General features: G+C 49.2%; 1 protein-coding gene across 14 annotated transcripts in view; it reads left to right on the top strand.

Annotated features, from left to right (window-relative positions):
• Positions 1–2198: 2198 nt before the first annotated feature.
• The window catches only part of myt1lb (myelin transcription factor 1-like, b), a 106308-nt gene continuing 90037 nt past the window's right edge, over positions 2199–18469 (top strand). For 13 of the 14 annotated variants that reach the window (XM_040049673.1, XM_040049664.1, XM_040049662.1 and 10 more), the window contains exon 1: positions 2741–3085. The gene's annotated coding sequence lies outside the window, so the exon portion shown is untranslated. Of the gene's footprint in view, positions 2593–2740; positions 3086–18469 lie in introns of those variants that run through there. The other variant, XM_040049661.1, reaches the window with a different exon arrangement.

The raw sequence follows: 18469 nt of genomic DNA, 5'->3' as shown, positions 1-18469 counted from the left end.
AGACATCGCCCCCTGGTGTTCGTGGGAAGGATTGCTGGTTTAGGCGTCTGTCTTCAATCCATATTTATGACATCATACAGTCTGTTTCATCAGTGCATATGAAACAGTTAGCAACATGTAGGCCAAGAAAAGCAGGTTTAGGTTAACATCAGGATACACAAGGAGTTTTTAATGCGGGGCCTTCAGGGCAGCCGTTTGTATCATCGTCTCTAATGTGATGAAGTTGAACAGAAGTCAGTCGTTTGTGTTCAGTGTGTGCTTTGTTTGGTGTCTCAGTCGGTCTGGCGTGGATGGCCTTCAAGTGTCTCCGACTTCCTGTTTCCCGGCAGGAGATAAATCCCACTGTGGTCCCATCTCAGTCCTCCAGGGTCACCTGAATTCTGAAACATACTCAGGCTCTGTTTGTGGCGCCGGCGCTGTTCTCTCCGCCTGTGACACATTCTGAAGTGTTCACGTCGTTAATTATGAGTTTCAGTCATTTTCATGCAAAAAGAGTCAAAAAATAAAATAAAGTTGAACTTTTTGTACGAACAGTTTCAGCTGTTTGTGCTGATGTTTCCTGAGAGCAGGACCTGAATTACAAGACTAACAAACTAAAACTGGCACTGAAATGAGTTTAACATGGATTACAAATATTTTATATGAAACAGTCACTAAAAATGTATGTAGAATATATTTACATGTAATTTAAACTCATTTGAAGATTTTGAAAATGTTCTTTATTCAATTTTATTTACACAGCGCCAAATCACAACAACAGTCGCCTCAAGGTGCTTTATACTTTAAGGTCGACCCTACAATAATACATACAGAGAAACACCCAACAGTCATGTGACCCCCTATGAACAAGCACTTTGGCGACAGTGGGAAGGAAAAACTCCCTTTTAACAGGCAGAAACCTCCGGCAGAACCAGGCTCAGGGAGGGGCGGGGCCATCTGCTGTGATTGGTTGGGGTGAGAGAAGGAAGACAGGATACCCGTCTGCCTTCCTGTACCTGTCTGATTCATGATGTCATCACAGTCAGGCTGGCTCTCCATCTTTATCACCTCACACTGAATCTGAACCAACATCTGTTTTGCAGATGTTTAAGATTCAAAGATCCCGTGAAGAATCACTGCTAATCTGTCACTGACCCCGTGGCTGAGTTATCCCTCGTTATGGAATAATTACCAACAAATTACAATCCAGTCAGAGCCTAAAAGGGAGACGTATCCCGTCACTGCTTCCTGTTTCCGTCTCCTGCCTTCCTTCTCTTATGGCGTCCCTGTCGGGATTTGTTTCTTCGCATGTTTGTTGGTTTATGGAGGGACGTTCTGGGTGAGACTCGCCGTCTTCCCTCGGGTTCAGCGGATTTCTTGTTTGAGCGAAGCGATCCTCGGTGCCGAGGCTCCGTGAGCAGCAGATTCACGGCAGGATTCAAACATCACAGCGCAGCGATGCAGGGCTGCCGGGTCAGCGCCTCGGTCTGCCTGATTGCTGGAGTAATTGTGCCTGATTGGCATTAGCATAGGTAATATGGAGCACCCCGGGGGCAGCGGCGGTCCCAGCCCCCCTGAGTACTTATGGTGCCCTGCTGCGCTGCTGCAGGCAGAGAGCTTGTTGGTTGAGTAAAATGCTGCTGGATGCTTCTGATGTGTTTACTGTTGGAGCTTCATATATGCTCTGAATATTTATGTGCAAACACGAATGTATTTGGAAACGTTATTGCTCGTGTGCAGCGTCTGAGAGGCCCGATTCAGCCGTCCCAGCGGGCCGAGCGAATGAATTAGCACCTCTTGTCCAGTAAGAAACGAAGCTAATTTATACTCTAATTATGACGATGTCTCAGGGATCAAATTAACATTGTGTGTGTTTGCATATCTGTGTAAATATGGAAATCAGTGTGTTGTTATTCCCACACATGAATGTCACCCCGGTTATTGTGCACTCCACACGGCTGCAGCTCGCCCGCTTCCACGCTCATTCATCTTCTTCTCCTCTCTTAATTCTGCTGCTCAGCCAGCCTCGGAGCCTGTGATGGGTGGAGGAGGAGGAGGATTAATTAACGGCAAGCCAGCGATGAGGCAGAGACTTCCTTTAAGTTTGCTTCCTGTTTGTGTCTCCAGTCAGACGAGCACTGAACCACGAGTGGAGCTCATTCCAGCGTTTTTAGGGCACAAACGTGTATCTTGCTCCCCCTCCCCTCCGCCTCCCCCTCCCGTCATGTGTGCCCGTGCAGGGCCCGTGGGAAGCACTCGCTCTGGGAGCAGACCGTCTGCAGCCCTGAATAAATGTATGTGGGGGGGCAGAGAGAGTGTTGGAGGACATACATGCAGGGAGACGAGCTTTCAGCTTCCTTCAGTGGTCTCTGCATCTCCTCCGAGCTTCCTCACGCGCGCGCGCACACACACACACGCACACACACACACTCCTTCAGGGTACACCAGCCGCTCTGGAAGTCCTCTCTCTCCTTTGTTGTTTTTCTGTTGGTTGGTCTCAGCGACGGCGGGGCAGCGTGCGCCTCTATCGCCGCTTCTGTGTGTGTGTGTGTGTGTGTGTGTGTGTGTGAGTCTGCGAGGCGGCGTGTGAAGGATACCACTAGCAGCGCCCGGGTAAGTCAGCCTCTTCCTTCCATGGTTTTTTTTGAGCGTTTCTCTCCATCTCGCCTGGGATCCTCGCCTCTCTCCACCTCCTCTCCCTCTCCCGCCCTCCCTCTCTCTCTCTTATTGCTCTGCTCGCTCTCTCTCTCCCTCAGTGTCTCTCTCGGTCTGCGTTACGCCGTCTCCTCCCGACCGCGCTCTTCCCATACCTGCTTCTCTCTCTCTCTCCTCATTGGTGTGTCCTGATTCCTTTTTTCCATCAGGCTCTGGGCCCCATTGGTCGTCTGCCTTCCAACCATTATCTCCACTCCTCCACCCCTCTGTCATCCTTTCTCGCTCTCCGCGCTCTCTCCACCTCCTTCCCTCATTGCCGGTCACATCTCTCAAGTCGTAAAAATGATTTGCATGCAGGAGGAGAGCGCAACTTTGCAGTGAGAGAAATAAAGGAGAGGCTGAAACCGGGAGAGCAGGAGGAAAAGTTTACTGAGAAGACTGCAGCTGGAAGGTAACTCCTGCTCGTTAACGGCTTCTCGTGTTTCTGTCGTGCCCGTAGACGTGACGGTGTGATGTTGATCGGCTGCCCAGCTCAGTGAGCGTTTCGGCTGAATCAGAGCCTCGCGGTCGCTCCGGTGTCGTATCGTCGGGCTTTGTTTCTGTCATGTTGCTGCAGTCGGGCGGGCTGTGCTTGCGTCAGGTATTGTGAAGAAACTTGCATGCTTCACAAGTTTGTTGTGGAAGTTTGGTGCTGAGTGCTGCTCTGCACACTCGCGCTGTGTTTGCTGGAAACATGTCTCATCGTTATGCTGCTGAATGCTGGATTATTGCAAGATTTCCTCCATGTTTCTGTTCTCGAGCGCTTTGATTTGCACGCACATGTGCTGTCACTCTGATGTCTTCATGGACGAGGCTGAGCGAGGCAATCTGAAGTTCAGCTCAAACTTCAAGCACATGCTGTCCCTTCGGTCTGCTCTTCCTCCTGATGCAGATGTTGTGCGTGTGTGTCTGCATGCACTCACAGAGATGCACTGCAACACGTTTCATTCTGTCATGACAAACAAAGCTCTGCTGCTTCCACAGTGAGTGTTTGTGAGCGCAGGACGGAGGCGTCGCTCAGACACATCTGGAGAGGAGTCCAGACTGAGCCTGCGTCGTCTGACACATCGGTGTTTTCAAAGTGAAAGTGTGTGCAGGCTGGGATGAATTCATTTATCGGCCGGTGTCAGTAGTTCAGCAGGTTTATCCTTTGTGTTCCTCAAATCTGAGATTTAGTTGAGTAAATCTGTGATTCAGAGATAAAGTGATGCCAACCTGAGAGACTCTAAATGAGTTCAGTGAAGATTTCTTTCTTTGTTTTCTGCACAAAATGGAATAAAAACTTAATAAATCAATAAAAGCCCGGAGCAGTCTCTCAGTCCTGACTTTAGTGTGAAGTCATCTCAAACCTGTGAAACTGCTCTCACTGACGCTCCTACAGTTACAGTAAGAAGTGCATCTCTGAGCCGAGCCGCTGAGGTAAAGCCGTGTTTTTCGGGATGTTCCTGAAACAGCGGCAGGAAGGAGATGGCGTGCTTGTTAGAGAGAGAGAGCGCGTGGCTGATGTGCTTTGCAGAGCGAGCCGAGGACAGCGAGACAGCTGAATGTGATTAAATTATAGAGGGAAAGCACGCTACCTGGTCTGACTGAGACCAACGCGGCGGGAACCCCCTCCTCCTCCCCCCTCCCATCTCCTCCTCTGTGTGGTGTGAAAGTGAAAGAACCCGGGGAGGCTCGTCAGAGAGGAAGTCAGGTGTTGGTGCTGAACGTGGACTCAGTGTAACGAGTCACGGCATCGACGAAGACACGGGTGGGGGTCTTTACTGCTCGGCAGCCTAATGAACGAGCAGGAAAAAGCCTCCCGGGGATCCCCTTCATGCAGCCGCCAGGGTGGGGGTGTGGGGGCAGCTGCGTGCTAATATTAGCTCCATGTTGAATGGCTGGATCCCACACGAACACGCAGGCTTAGCAGAACTGCGGCGTGTGGTAACACAGAGCATGACTGTGCGCTGAGGCTGGACCGCCCGTGTGGTCGCACGCTGATGTGCATTTAATGACACGAGTGAGGACGTGCTCGACTCGCCCTCCTTAGGTGTTTGGAAAATACTAACAATTTTTAAAAACCCGTTGCTTTCAGCGTGTTATACCACCACTCACCACTAGGAGGCGGCGCCTTTTTCGAGGGGAGTGAGGCGGGAATTAAAGCCACAAAACCTCTAGTGCAATCAGAGCTCTGCTCACTTCCTGTTCCACAGGGGGCGCTCTCGAGCTCACTGTGTGGACGTTGTTGACAGGAGAGCTCGAGACAGTAGAAAAGATTCTATTTGCAGATGTCTTGCAGGTTTCTATTGTAGTGAAAAACCATTCGTATTCACTCCTGCTCACTGACATCAGAGCGCCCCCTGTGGACAGTAAACCCGCAATCAGAGCCGCTCGTTAAAGGGAGGGTTAAAACCCGATTATTGGCGGGTGCGATCGATGGATTCAAGTGAAACGCGCTCTGTGGTTGAAGTTTCACGTCGGGTGGTTTTTTTTAATTTGTCGGTTCATGCGCATGTTTCTGCAGGCGTGTCCTACTGAGATAAATAAAGTTTTTCTCATACAGGAAGCAGAAAAAATGAAACAGTGACGCGTTAACGACGCAGATAATCTCTCTGTTATCATCTCGCGCTGTTTCTACGCTCAAACGAAATCGCAGAATAAACAAAGTGAAAGTTTGATGAACGACTCACAATGAGGCAGCGTTTCTTTGTGTTTGATGCTTTTATTGTTTCATATTATAAAACGACGTAAAGTGTATTTAAAGGCAGAGATGGATCAGCGGCGAGGGTCAGCTGATGACTGTGGGAATGTGAAACGCTCCGTACGAGGCGACTGCAGCACGAGCTGCCGCTGCTGTGAGCGAGAGTGGGAAACGGCGTCCGAAGTTAAAAATGAAAAAATATTTGTTCCCCGAGGCGAAGTTTGGAAAAACTAAAGTATTCTCGATGATTCTCGTCTGTGAATCATTTCTGGGAGACGCAGTTTCACGTCGCACGTCTGCAGCACATCTGTTCCTTTAACATGAACCTGATTATGCAACACATGCTGAAGATGACAGAATGATTCCTGTAGAAGAAAATAATCACTGTGACGGCACAGCGGTCAGTGTTCCACTCACTGTGGACCTGTGGACTCCCACACACACTCCTGTTTATAAAGTTAACAGTTAAAAAATCTGGTTTTTTTTTATTCAGCTTACCGTGAAAAACGAAACAGCTGATTTATTTCTTGTTCAAATGTCGAATTTATCATTTACTTCATCCTGAAGCTGATCGGGAGTGCTCTCATCATCATCATCATCATCAGTATTGTTGTTACAGGTGTTTGAGGTGCTGTAGTAGCTGCGTATCGGCATCCTTTGTTCTTACCTCACGTTCTCCAGAGTTCATGTGATGTGTTTCATCCATCCATCCATCCAAATTTTTATGTGCAAACGATGAAATTATGGAACGTCTGCGTCCACACTCGGCAAAATCTGGGAGTGGAAACAATGATGTCGACCGTGCATGTGTATGAGTTTACTGATGAAAGAGCGTGTGGACAAATCAGGTGACCCTGGTCTGCACCGCGGGGGCTCTCGTTCCTCGGGATGAGTCGCAGGGTCGGCAGCAGCCGATCTCGGCTCAAACATTTAATCTCGATGTGGATTTTTGGTCTCATTCGGATCATTCCGAGCTCGCTGTGCGTGTCTTTGTGGGAATCAATGCGGTCTTCCAATCAGTCTCCGTGACGGGCTCGGGCAGAGGGGAGATCGATCGATTCGAGCCGACACGTCATCGATGCCGACATCTACTCGGTGTAGGATGTGGCCGCTCGCGCGTCCTTCGCACACGCACTCCTGCGGCGGCTGATTAATTATGCCGCTCATCAGTCAGAGCTGGATTCACGAGTTGCAGCAGATACTGGAAAACATCAGCAGCATTTCCAGGCTGCTGTATTCAATGTGATGGTGACGGGACGAGGTGACACGGGCCAACAACAATTCATATCGAAGGTTATTATGATCACAAAGTCGCTGGGATCCTTTCATTCCCTCCTCTGCCCCATCGTTTACATGCAAATCAAACTGTGTGCATATCCAAAAAAATCTACAGTTATATAGGAAAGAATGAATGAAACAAGGAGACATACAGAAAACTAAACAGGAAGAACACCGAGGGAAAGAGGAAGTACACAGGAAGGTTACAGAAGACTGAAAAAGAAGGAAGTAACACAGAAAGTGAGGAAAAAAGGATATATCAGGGAAGCGAAGAAAGGAAGCATGCAGGGAGCAATGATATAAAGGGGAGGAGAAAGAGGAAGGAAAGAAGGAAGACTGCTGTAGAGCAGGAAGGAGGTACGGCATACAGGAAGAAAATGGGAAGGAAAAGCATACAAGATGGAAGAAAGCTTATAAGAAGTAAGGTAGGAAAGACGGAAGTATACAGGAAGTTAGGAAGAAAGGACACATAAAGAAAATGGGAGGTAGGGAAGGATACTGGACAGGAAGTAAGGAGGCGTGCAGAAAACAGGAAGAAGGCATGTTTTGGTAAAGGAGGAAATGAGGAAATGGGAGGTTTTGGATGTGTAATTAGAATATCAGGTAGAAGCACTCGTGTAACTGTTAGCTGTCGTGTCAGGACTGAAGTCCGACAGCAAAAGGTTAAACCGCTTGTTAGTGGATAAAAAATCGTATTACACGTGGCGATTACCACCTGGATGTGGTCGTCCGTCCCCCCGTGTGAAAAAGGTCCACAGAAAACAGAGTACAGGGAGTTTCAGTGTGGGTATCCCTCCAGAGACACACACACACCTTCGTGCCTTTCCTCGGGGAAAACGCGATCTATCTCCTGGCGGGCAGGCCAATTAAAAACCAATCAGGCTGCTTGGAGTGCGCTGGTAATGGGAAAGCCGAGGCAGTGAAGGAAGTGCGGCTGATTAATGGACATTTTCACCTTGTGGCATAACAGCCTGCCACAGGCATCCATCACCTCGGGGGACGACGCTGGCCCCACACCTATCCCGACCGGCTGACGTGCTGTATGAGATGTGCGAGCGTGCGACGGCGTGCCTGATGAAGCTGCGGGAGCTCCGCGTTAACCTGCCTGATCAGCAGGCCGCGGCGGTGGCGTCACGGCTACAGCTGCTTGTTTCCGTGTTCACACATCAGAGGACGCGCTGCTTGTGTTAAACGTGCATTTCTCACGTATTAGTTATAATAACGTGAGCCTTCCAGTGCTCGGTGCGAGCACGATGAGCAGCTGGAATCACTTCCAGTGTTTTTGTTGCTCCGGCGGGTCAGAACCGGACTTTCCCACAGGCTGCAGACATGCTAACGGGGGGTCGGGACGCTCTTACCCAGCGCAAACACCGTGTTTGTGCCGTTGCACGGCGGCGAGCATTCAAAAGGAAAGTATTAAACGGCGTGAGCCGAGCTGGTTCCATTTCAGGAGCCGCTGTGACCTACTTCACACAGCCCGGCAGCGAGCTGTAAATAAGGATTTTCATAACCTGCTTTGGCCTTTTCCCATTAGAGCCACGACGGTGCCTTGAAGAATATTACAAAGAGGTGAGGAGCAGCTGTTTAGAGCGCTGCTATGATATCATCAAAGCGCTGACCTCCAGACTGCTGGAGTCTTTGTCATGCAATTACAATTAGCTTTAGCACCACGTTTAGCGTCAGCGATAGGACGGGACGGAGGGCGGGGGGAGTAATTGAATCTCTGTGTGCGCGGCTGCAGTTCAAAGTTGATGCCACTCGGTTTGTGTGTCTATCTGCCCGTTTTACCCGCCTCGCCATGGAAACGCATTTATTTCAGCTCTGGCTTAGTTTGCAGATCTTTTCCAGTCGAATCAGCGGCCACACTGGCACCTGTTGACATTTAGTTTCTCTCTAAACAATGAAACGATGAATCATTAAAGGAAATGTTTCAATCACAGCAACACCCGCCTCCTCGCTAATGACGCTGCTGCGTCATTACCGAAAAGTCAAGCAAGACGCCAGAGTCTTCGGGTCAGAGCGGTTACATCACTGCTGCGAGGGAGGCCGCATGTCAGGGGGAGGGTGGAAGGAACCAAGGAAGGAAGGAGACCAAAAGCACACAAACCAGAACGGAAGGAAGGAAGTGTACATGAAGGCAGGAAAGTCAGGATGTTACACAGGAACGAGACATATAGGAAGGAAACAAGGAAATAGGAATTATGAAGGAAGAACATATACAAAGAAGGAGAGATAAGCTTAAGGAAAGGAAAGAAGAAAGCATACATAAAGAACGAAGGGGAGGAAGGGTGTATGATACAATAACAAAGGAAGGAAATACATAACTAGGGAAGAAAGGAAATATGGATGTTGAAGGACATTAAGGAAAAAGGATATACGGAGGAAGGATTAAAGTATACAAACAAAGAAAATGAATGGATACAGGAAGGAAGGAATTAAGGATACATAGAGAAAAATCTAGAAAAAAGAAGGAAATGAGGAAGGCAGAAAAGAAGGGAGGAAGGATGTACAGAGAAAGGACATACAGAAGTAAAAGGAGGCAGGAATTGAAAAAAGGAAGAAAGGAAGGAGGAGAAGCTAAAAAAGGAAGTGTCAGGGCAGTACATGGGAACGTGGCGAGATATTGGAAAATGATTACCAAACAGGCATCCATTATTCAGCAGGGCAATCAGGGAGGGCACGCGCTCCTTATTTATGCCAGCGCTGTAAATCAGATTTGTCGGTTTTGATCACTCTAAAATCTCCCAGTCACACGCGGGCAATATTGGGTGAATATTACACTGTCTAATGGGTAATTGATGACGGCATGTGACACCGGTCGAGACGAATGGACGGCCTGCAGGAGCGAGGAGGAGGTGTCGGGAGAGGAGCTGATTGCTCTGAGTAGCTTTTCAGGAATAATTCGGGTTCACACGCCGCTGTGCTCCTGCTTCCTCCTTTTTTAAGTGTTAATGTAAATCAGCACGTGTGCAACTACAGACCAATAACCAATCAGCATCCAGCGCAGGTCACAGACAGCCCGCCTTCATCATCCTCACTTTGTTTTCTACATTTGAGGCACGATGTTGTCTTAACTGAGGATAAGTGATCTGTGGATCAGGAGGCAGGGGAAGGAAAGGAAATACATCTGTGACTGATTAAGGAAGGAAGGAAGTGAAGAGGGAAGCATCGGGGGGAAAAAGGAAGAAAGGATACATTAAGGAATCAAGGATGTTTACAGAAAGGAAGGAAGTATAGAGAAACTGGGAAGGAAGCATGCAAAAGAAGATGTAAAGAAGTAAACAGACAGGGAAATGGAAGGATACAGCATAGGAAGGATAGATACAGGGAGGAAAGAAGGAAATATAAAAGGCTTTCAGGTAGGAAGGAATTGTGGAAGGAGGGAAGCAAGGCAGGAAGTGTGGAAGAAGAAAGGAAATATACAGGAAGTAAAGGAGATCCTGGAAGAAAGGAAATAATCACTGAGCAAAGAAATAAACAATCAAAGAAAGAAGAGAAGCTTGTAGGAAGGAAGAACAAAAGTCTGCAAGGAAGGAAGGTATTATTAAGGATTCAGGAGAAAGGAAGCATGTATGCATAATGTTAGGAAGAATAGAAGGATGGACAGCAGAAGACATACAAGATGAAGGAAGGACAGAAAGAAGGAGGGAAGGAACTAATGATGTGAAGTATACAGAGAGGAAGAAGGAAAGGAAGGAAGAAGTATGCATTAAGGGAAGGAAGGAATTAAATATGCAGGAAGGAGGAAGGGAGGATGGATGCATGAAAGAGGAAGGAGAGAAGGAAGCATGATGCTATTTTGTTGCACAGATAAATGTTTAGTGTGTGTGTGTGTGTGTGTGTGTGTGTGTGTGTGTGCATGCAAATGTATTTGTGATTGATTCGTGCGTGCTGATGCCCTGGTGCTGCAGCGCGGCGGCGGGCGGACATGATGTGCTCTGAGTGGCGCGTCTCTGCGAGGGTGGCCTGACCTCTGCCTTCAGCTCCGCTTCACAGGAGCAGCAGCAAATGAGAGGTGTCATGGCGTGACAGCGCCGTGGCCCTCTTTAGGACTGACGGCCCGTCTGACGCGCACAAGCGCTCGCATGAGGACTGAATGTGCAGACCGGCGGCGGGGGAGGGGCACGCGTGCACACACACATGCAAATATGCAACAGTTGGAACATAAACAGACACGGGTGCATAAATATTGACGGTGTGGTTGAGTCCGGGCAACACAGCGCAGATCAATAGCTGTGTTTTGTGAACATGCAGCTTTTGTTTGGGGAAACAATGATTTGGCTTCAGTTGTGACCACTTAGCGCTCACGCCTTGCTCCGAAAATCAAACTCAGACGCAGACGGGATTGTGTCAGGCAAACAAACAGAGCTCCGAACTCGTCGGGCTAATCTGGGTTTGTGTCGCGCGCCTTTGAGCTGAATCAATCGCCTCGTTTGGAGTCCTGAAATTGTGTTTTTGTTGCTGGTTTTTGTGACGTGTTGTCACAGAGGCTCGGTTATCAATATATGAATCACACAGAAACACAGAGCAATCTCAGGGCCGAGACATCGGGGTAAGAACAGTTAGTCTGCCTCTGCTGCTGTAACTAAACTCACATATGTTATATTTAATTTCACTGTTTCAGGAGAATAAGAGAAAAGATCAGAATAAGCCTCAACTGAAACCTGCAGTTCCTCTAATGTCCAGCAGGGCGTCAGTCCCCGTGTTGCAATAAACACGTTAACAGCGTGATACAGAAAATGGTCGCTATATATCATTTCCCCTTTCAGAACAGCTGTTTACACTGAATTAAGGCTTAAAGTTTACGTTATTAGGGGCGTGGCCTCTTTGACAGGTGCAGACACAGGCGGTTGTAGCTGCTAGCTGTTTGCTAGCTTCACCTGAGCTGGACCTCTGGGACGTGTTTGTGCCCTTGGAGCATTTTTAATGACATCATCTGACCGATACCACGGCTGCTGTGAGGTTACTGTACTAACAAACCGCCCAAGAAGGCGGAGCTCCAGTTTGCTGAGTGAGATTTGAGGATTTTAATTGGATGTTATAGAGCACTAATTAGCAGGTACCTGCGTCTGTCTTTCAAACTACAAGCCGGGAGTCGAACTCTGAATGTCCCCATAAAACAAAGTGTCCATGACACACACGCTCACTACGATATAATATTTCGTAAAAGTAATTTTATGAATTTTACAAAATATTATACGAGAGTTGTAGTGGTGAACGATGTCGTCAGTTGGAGTCTGTGGCATCTGTGGGCACGGTGTTATGACCCCGCTCGCTTCTGGCTCCACAGACACCACATGCCAAAATCAGGTGGTCAAAGGGGTTTGCGGTAGTGTCTGCCATCTTTTATATACAGGCTGTGAGTGAATCAGTGTGTTAGCAGACGAGGTGCTGCTCAAACTAAACTAGGGCATATCCACCTGCCACCTGCAGGCCTCCCCAGACACAACCCCCTGAAACCGCTGACGAGGCACCGCTGGGCCTTCCTCCTGACACACACACAGTTCCTCCTCATGTCCTTCCTCTGCTCCTTCTGTCATTCCCTTTATCTCTCCCTCTCCCGTCTCTCCTCTCCTCTGGCTGCACTGCATCTCTGCTCATTGTTATCGGTCTCTGTAACAGGATTTTCTCCGTCCTGCCGGATGATTAGTTCAAATATAACTGTGAAGGGGTGTGATGGGGGGGGAGAGGGGGCGAGTTTTGCCTTCATTTCTTCATCTCAGTTCAGTGGTTAACGAGGGGGATGGATCACATATTTACTGCTAACAAGGGGGATGCCATCGTTTCTCATTCTCCCTCACCGAGTGCGCCCCACAGTCCCATGCATAATAAATCAGAGCGTGTGTGCCGGTGCCGGCCTCTGCATGCAGACAGGAGTCACGGTGTGTAGTGTGATCTGCTACAAACGCAGGAGGAACGTGAAGCAGCGGCACGTTCGGGTTGTCGCCGGGTCTCGGCTAAAACGCTCCCGTTTGCTTTGCCTCTGTCAAGCTCCTGCGTCCCCCCGCCCTGGATAAATACCGCTAGGTGCATCACTCCTTTAGTCTTAACCCCTCGCCACCGCCGCGCGAGAAGCCGCTGCCCCGCTCGTGTAAGTGACCTAATTTTCCTGCTCGGCCCAGCGTTTTCCAATGTGAGCCGTTCCAAAATAGCTTGGCTACAGCAAAGCGTGGCAAACTCATTTCCATCTTGCATAACAGAGACCAAACATCCCCTCACCCTCCCTCCCTCCTTCCCCGGGCTCAGTGGCGAGATGGCACACTCTCTCACAGGCTGCATCTCAGCTTCCCACCTCAGTGCATGAGGACGATGGTGATATTATCATTTTCACTTATTCATCCCAGTGTTTGTGCTTTATGTCCTGACTGTAGGCCCGATTCGGCCCATCACATTATTTAGAGACGCGGTGCAGGTTTAGTCCAGGATATGGAGCGCCGTGCCACAAGCATCGGGAGGACATATTTCAGGCACAGCTGATTCTGTGACCCGCGCTATGTCCCATCAAAATAACCATTCAGACGCTATTAAAAGCTCTCTGCGCCGCAAACCCGGCGTAATATCACAGCACGGCGGCATTACGGAGCAGTATAACATGCAGCAGGGCCGTATCTCCTCACTGTCATTGAATCGGCTTTGGATGGAGATAATGAGGAGTGGGGGGGCTGAGAGAGGAATCATTATTTTACCCATGGCTGCGGTGCTTCTTAACAGGGTCTGTAGGGCGCCTTCACAAAGCTAATGTAGAGAAATGGAAACAGATGGAAAGCATGATTATTTGATCTGCCTAGACCGCTCAGAGGCAACAGAGTGGGCTGTATACGTCTGCGTGTGTGTGTGTGTGTGCGTGCAGTGACTGACGTGCATTAATGTGCCCGGGTGTGGGTGGCTATTGTTTGCGTGTGTTTTGCGGTCCATCTGTTGCCGTGTTTTTGAATGCGGCGCGCGTGCTTCTGAGTGCGTTCGCGTACTCATCGAGTAAGAATAAGATTGTTTCACGCTGCAAACATATGGCCTCTAATTAGGAGTGAGCAATGAGCAGTGATACAGGTAGGACTGCACGCAGGTGTCTGTGTTATGTGCTGAAGGCTGTGTGAGGCTGCTTCGTACCTGCGGCAGACTTTCTGCATAATGCACCATCTCACCTCTGCATCTTTAACACTCATGTTACCTGTAAAAGTGTAACTGAAGCGAGGCTGTGGAGCATTTTTTTTTTTGCTTTGCAAACAGAAGAAAAAGTTAGCATCAACCTTCAGAGCGCAAAAATGAAGCTGCAATTCCTCTGACGTCCAGCAGGGGCTCCAGTTAAAATAAATGTGTTTGAAGCCTGATGCAAAAACTATTTTTTGACCTTCATAACAGCTGTTTGAGTTTGCATTGTTAGGGGCGTGGCCTCTGTGACCGTCAGGCGGATGACGACACAGGCGGCTGTGGCTGCTAGCTGGACCTCTGGACGTGTTTGTGCTGTTTCAGAGCATTTTAAGTACATTTGAATGTAATTACTGACCAATAATATCGCTGCTGATTTGATGTGGATGTTACTGAGCACTAGTTAGCAGGTATGTGCATCTGCGTGACGCTCTCATACAGTCACTTGTGGCTGCACGCGCTGAGGATAGCAGCAGCAGTGAGGCTAAAATGACACCTTTAATGCACAGCCTTTGACAAAAGCCACAGAGTCTGTTTTGGGAGGTGGAGGTGGTGCCAGTAGCATGACTCAAGTGTACCTGGGAGAGGGAGGTTGTAGTCTCCTGAGGGATCATTGTTATTATTATTATTGTTATTATTTTTGCATGATGTTTCTACTTAATTCTATTTTCAGTCAGTTTTTAGTTCCTCGGTGTTCGAGGCTCCAAACTGCTCAGGAAACAGGTCGTGGTTCTGGCTCGAGCTCCAAACCTGCAGCCTTTACCCTAATAATGCTACATTTGTGTAGCCGTGACACATTAAGCTGCAAACGCACTCGGGCTGATCTGTTCCCTCCTGCACGGACGTGCTTCACACCGTCGGTACACACATGTAGCGAGATCATTGTCAGAAAGCCCATCCCCACTGTGAAAAGCACACGGCTCTATATGCGCTGTGCAGCCCACACACGATACAGAGAATTAGCCAGGCTGTGTGTTACTCGATCGATCCGAGCCGTCTCCATGCCTCTCCGCTCTCAATTCAGCTGCAGTAGCATGGCGGCGCGTTAGCGTTGCACCGATTGGCCTTGGCGTGCTTCAGCCTACTGTATGCACGCAGATAAAGCCACGAACACACACGCGACAGGGCGCACACGCTCCCTTTGTCACAGAATGGGGTACATTATCGCATGAGGTTCCCTGTCAGGCGAGGGGTCGGAGGACGAGGTTGGCTCGTGTGTGCGTGCATGACTGGCGGGCCACACCTGTCAGCAGCGCTCCATAGGCTGGCTGCTGATGCTATCTGACAGCCCGGCCGCCACGAGGATGTGTGTGTGTGTGTGTGTGCGCCGTGACCGTTTGGATGAGTCACTGTTGTGCCTCTGCTGTTCCCCAGAGGACCCTCTAGTGTCTGACTGGTGGTTTCTGTGTGTGTGTGTGTGTGTGTGTGTTTCTCTGGCTGTGTGTTTAGGGCTTATTAACAGCTGGCCTCTTACTCACACAGTAAACAATCACCATCGGAAATTTTTCGCCATCTAGTCTCTCGTAGTGCCGCGACTCTGCAACGTGCCGAAGCTCTCACACTCTCCATCTGCTCCTCGGCTCTGCGGCGCCGCAATCTGCTTTAATTCATCATTTACGTTAAAAAACAACACACATGACGCGCCGCCTCATTGTGATGCAAACTGTGTTGCGGTAAACTTTCAGCCGAGCTGAGGACTGCTCTCTGGATGTGATGCTCAGACGGCGTTTTTCAATGGCGGCCGCTCGCTGCCGACCCAGCTTTGTGAAGCAGCTGTACCCTCCAGTTCCTCTCAGCAGCACATGCATTTGGCTGAAATATTCAGCCCGCTCCCAGCGATACCTTGCATGTATAATTACCGGATATGCTGCCTGCTGCTGATAACTCTCCCAAACAATGTTTGAAGGGGGAAGGCGGCGATGAATTCCCAATGAAGTGTGAAAAAGACTGATTAAAATTGCCGTGGTCAAAAGCCAGTGCACCAGTGTGTTCTGCTCTCACGGACCAGGGGAGATGAGGAGACAGACTGCAGTGGAGATTGCTAGCTCGCTTTTTTCCCATACCGTGCCTTGGACTGATTTGGCTTCTATTTTTGTCCTCGGCCGAATTGGAATATATTTGGTGCACTTCCTAAAGATACAACAGCAAAGCACATTTAGAGGCTCACCTGAGCCTGATTACTGATTCACATACAGCTGAACTGCATGTTTTACCTTTGCGATGTGTGTGAGTCAGTATATCACTGTACTACATGTCACTGCAGCTTACTTTCAAATGTGGCACTCTTCACATGGTCCCACCGTTAGACAGAATCACATAAACGGTAAAAGCGTTCACGGGAAAATCGTCTTCTGTTTGCAGAATACGTACAAACTCTGAGTCTGAATCATTCTGTTAAAACGGTAGAAGCTCAAACCAATAAGAGCCTCCAGAGCTGAAACATTACGATAACACTGAAACCTGCAGTTCTTCAGCCGTCCACTGCATACTGCTTTTGCCACATCGGTCAGGTTTAGGCGGAAACGAGTCTGAGGTGAGGTCTTCACTGCAGTAAACCTCAACATGTCCTCGGCCGCTCGGAGCCAGAGGACGCCTCGTGCGTAAACGAACCACATCAGTGGCTTTGGCTCTAATTGATGCTCCGGGGACGAGGACAGGCTGCTTTAGGTGTAAGCAGGTGTAGTTTTGAGGGACTTGTTGAGCTCTAACTCTTCATGATCTCTATAAAAAGTGTACAAAAGAGTATTTGTATTTATATGTTCCCTCGTTGTCTGCTTTCATGTCTTTATGTGTTTTTGCATAAATCTGCGTGGGCGAGCTCGTCTCCTGTTGGTAGCTTGATGATACATGTATATGCTGCACATGGAAAATATATATAGGTGTGTGTGTGTGTGTGTGTAGCAGCTTCCAGGCGCCCGGGAGCCTGTTTGCAGAGGCTGAGGGAGGGAGGGGATGGAGAGATGGCGTCTCATTTGAGGCGTGTGGGCGTTGAGCTCTGGGCACCTAATTACAGCCCCGGACGGCTAACGCAGCCCGCCCGCTTCTCCATCGGCCCCTGTGTTTGGGTGTCAGAGCTGGATGACGCGCTCCCCTCGTCTCCGAAGCTTTGCTCTCAGGAGGACGCCACCTTAGCGCGAAGCACGGCTGTGTCTGATTAGCCGGCTTAAATGAGATCCCTAGCTAGCTGACGACGTTGTCAGTCTCTTTGTTGACAGCTATGAGAAGCACTGCCAGACTGCCACCCGGCACGTTTAGCTTGTTAGCTTGATCAGGAGGCTCCTATGCATCATGTCTAACAAACATTGGAATTAGAAATCTGCAGGGAGCTCATTTAGGCTACTCCAGGAGAGAGACTAGTTAGCTAGCTAGCTAGCCACATGCCCAGAGGCTAACAAGCCCTGACTAACATAGAGGCCCCTTTTTGTTTTTTCTTTTCTCGTGTACAGCTCAGTAATTGGTGGTTATTAGTGAGCTTGCTGGAAGAGGAGCTCTGCAGCAGGTTAACCCTTTCATCCCCAAAAAGCACGGCCGCTGTGTTTCATCTCGTTTCAGAGGATTAAAAGGCAGCAAGAGCAGAGAGAGAGAGACGGATGCCTATAGTGGGGGTTGGTTATTATTATTTTCTGCCAACAGCAGATGCCAGGCGCAGCGGTTTCAACCGGGCACACTTTAAAACACAACACAGCTGCCGTCTCTGCATCTGGGCACCGGATCGAAGGAGGAGGGAGGAGAGGAGCGCGGCAAAAATAATAAGAAGAAGAGGAGCAGGAGACAGGCTGTGGAGGGAGAAACAGGAGGAGGAGAGGGAGGAAGAAACAAAGGCTGACACAGATAACATCTATCAGTGCTGCAGAAACATGGGCCAGGTTTACCCACTGCACCCTCCCGCCTCATCCCCACGTTCCCCTCCAAAAGCCGGGAACCGCTAACTGGGCCAATCCACAACAGGGATTAGCCATCTCGCTGCAGAGGCATTTAAATGTGCTTCATGTGGGAGTGAGCGTAAACACAAACGGCGAGAGAACAGCGAGACAGGAAACGCTTGTACTCTATTGTTTTTACTTTATTTGTAGCGCACGGGTGGAGACAAAGAGAACGCGGTAAGGCAGAATCAGCCTGAACGCAGTGTAGAAGCGATCTCTCGTGAAATGACACAGAGAGAAGATTACATGCAGAAAAAATTGGAGGTGGATGGGATGTGTGAAGCATCTTGTTGACCCTACAGTGAATGAACATTAATGCACATGGCTGTGGTTGTGCAGGAGGAGATGCAGTGCTCATTTGAAGCCTCCCGTGGAGCCGTGCGAGATGTAAAGCACGGGCAAACTTGTGTTTCCTTCCCCTGCCCTCCCCACCTGTGGACAGAGGTGCGGGCCAAACGTCGGCGCCACAGACGGGGAATTGCACACCTTTATTATTTTCCACTGATTTCAAAGAGCCCTGCGCCACAGCAGGCTTGTTTCTCTGCTCGCCTCCCTCGCCCCTCTTCTTTTGTTCTACCTCTATTAGACTCGTCCTTGACTGCCGAGCGAGCGCGCGGCGCAGCCTTTGGTCGAGAGGAGCCAGTCAAATGCTCTCTCGCTCTCCCGTTGAGACAAGAATAGGAGAGGACATGGGAGAGCGAGACGCAGAAAGGATAGCGAGAAAAGACAGGACAGCCTTTTCTGTTTTTTTTAAAACACGGAGCTG

Source organism: Simochromis diagramma, unplaced genomic scaffold (genome assembly GCF_900408965.1).
Source record: "Simochromis diagramma unplaced genomic scaffold, fSimDia1.1 OVJJ01000456.1, whole genome shotgun sequence".
Classification (NCBI taxonomy): Eukaryota; Metazoa; Chordata; class Actinopteri; order Cichliformes; family Cichlidae; genus Simochromis; species Simochromis diagramma.
The sequence above is the reverse complement of the archived record's forward strand: the minus strand, read 5'-3'. Positions and strand labels throughout refer to the sequence as shown.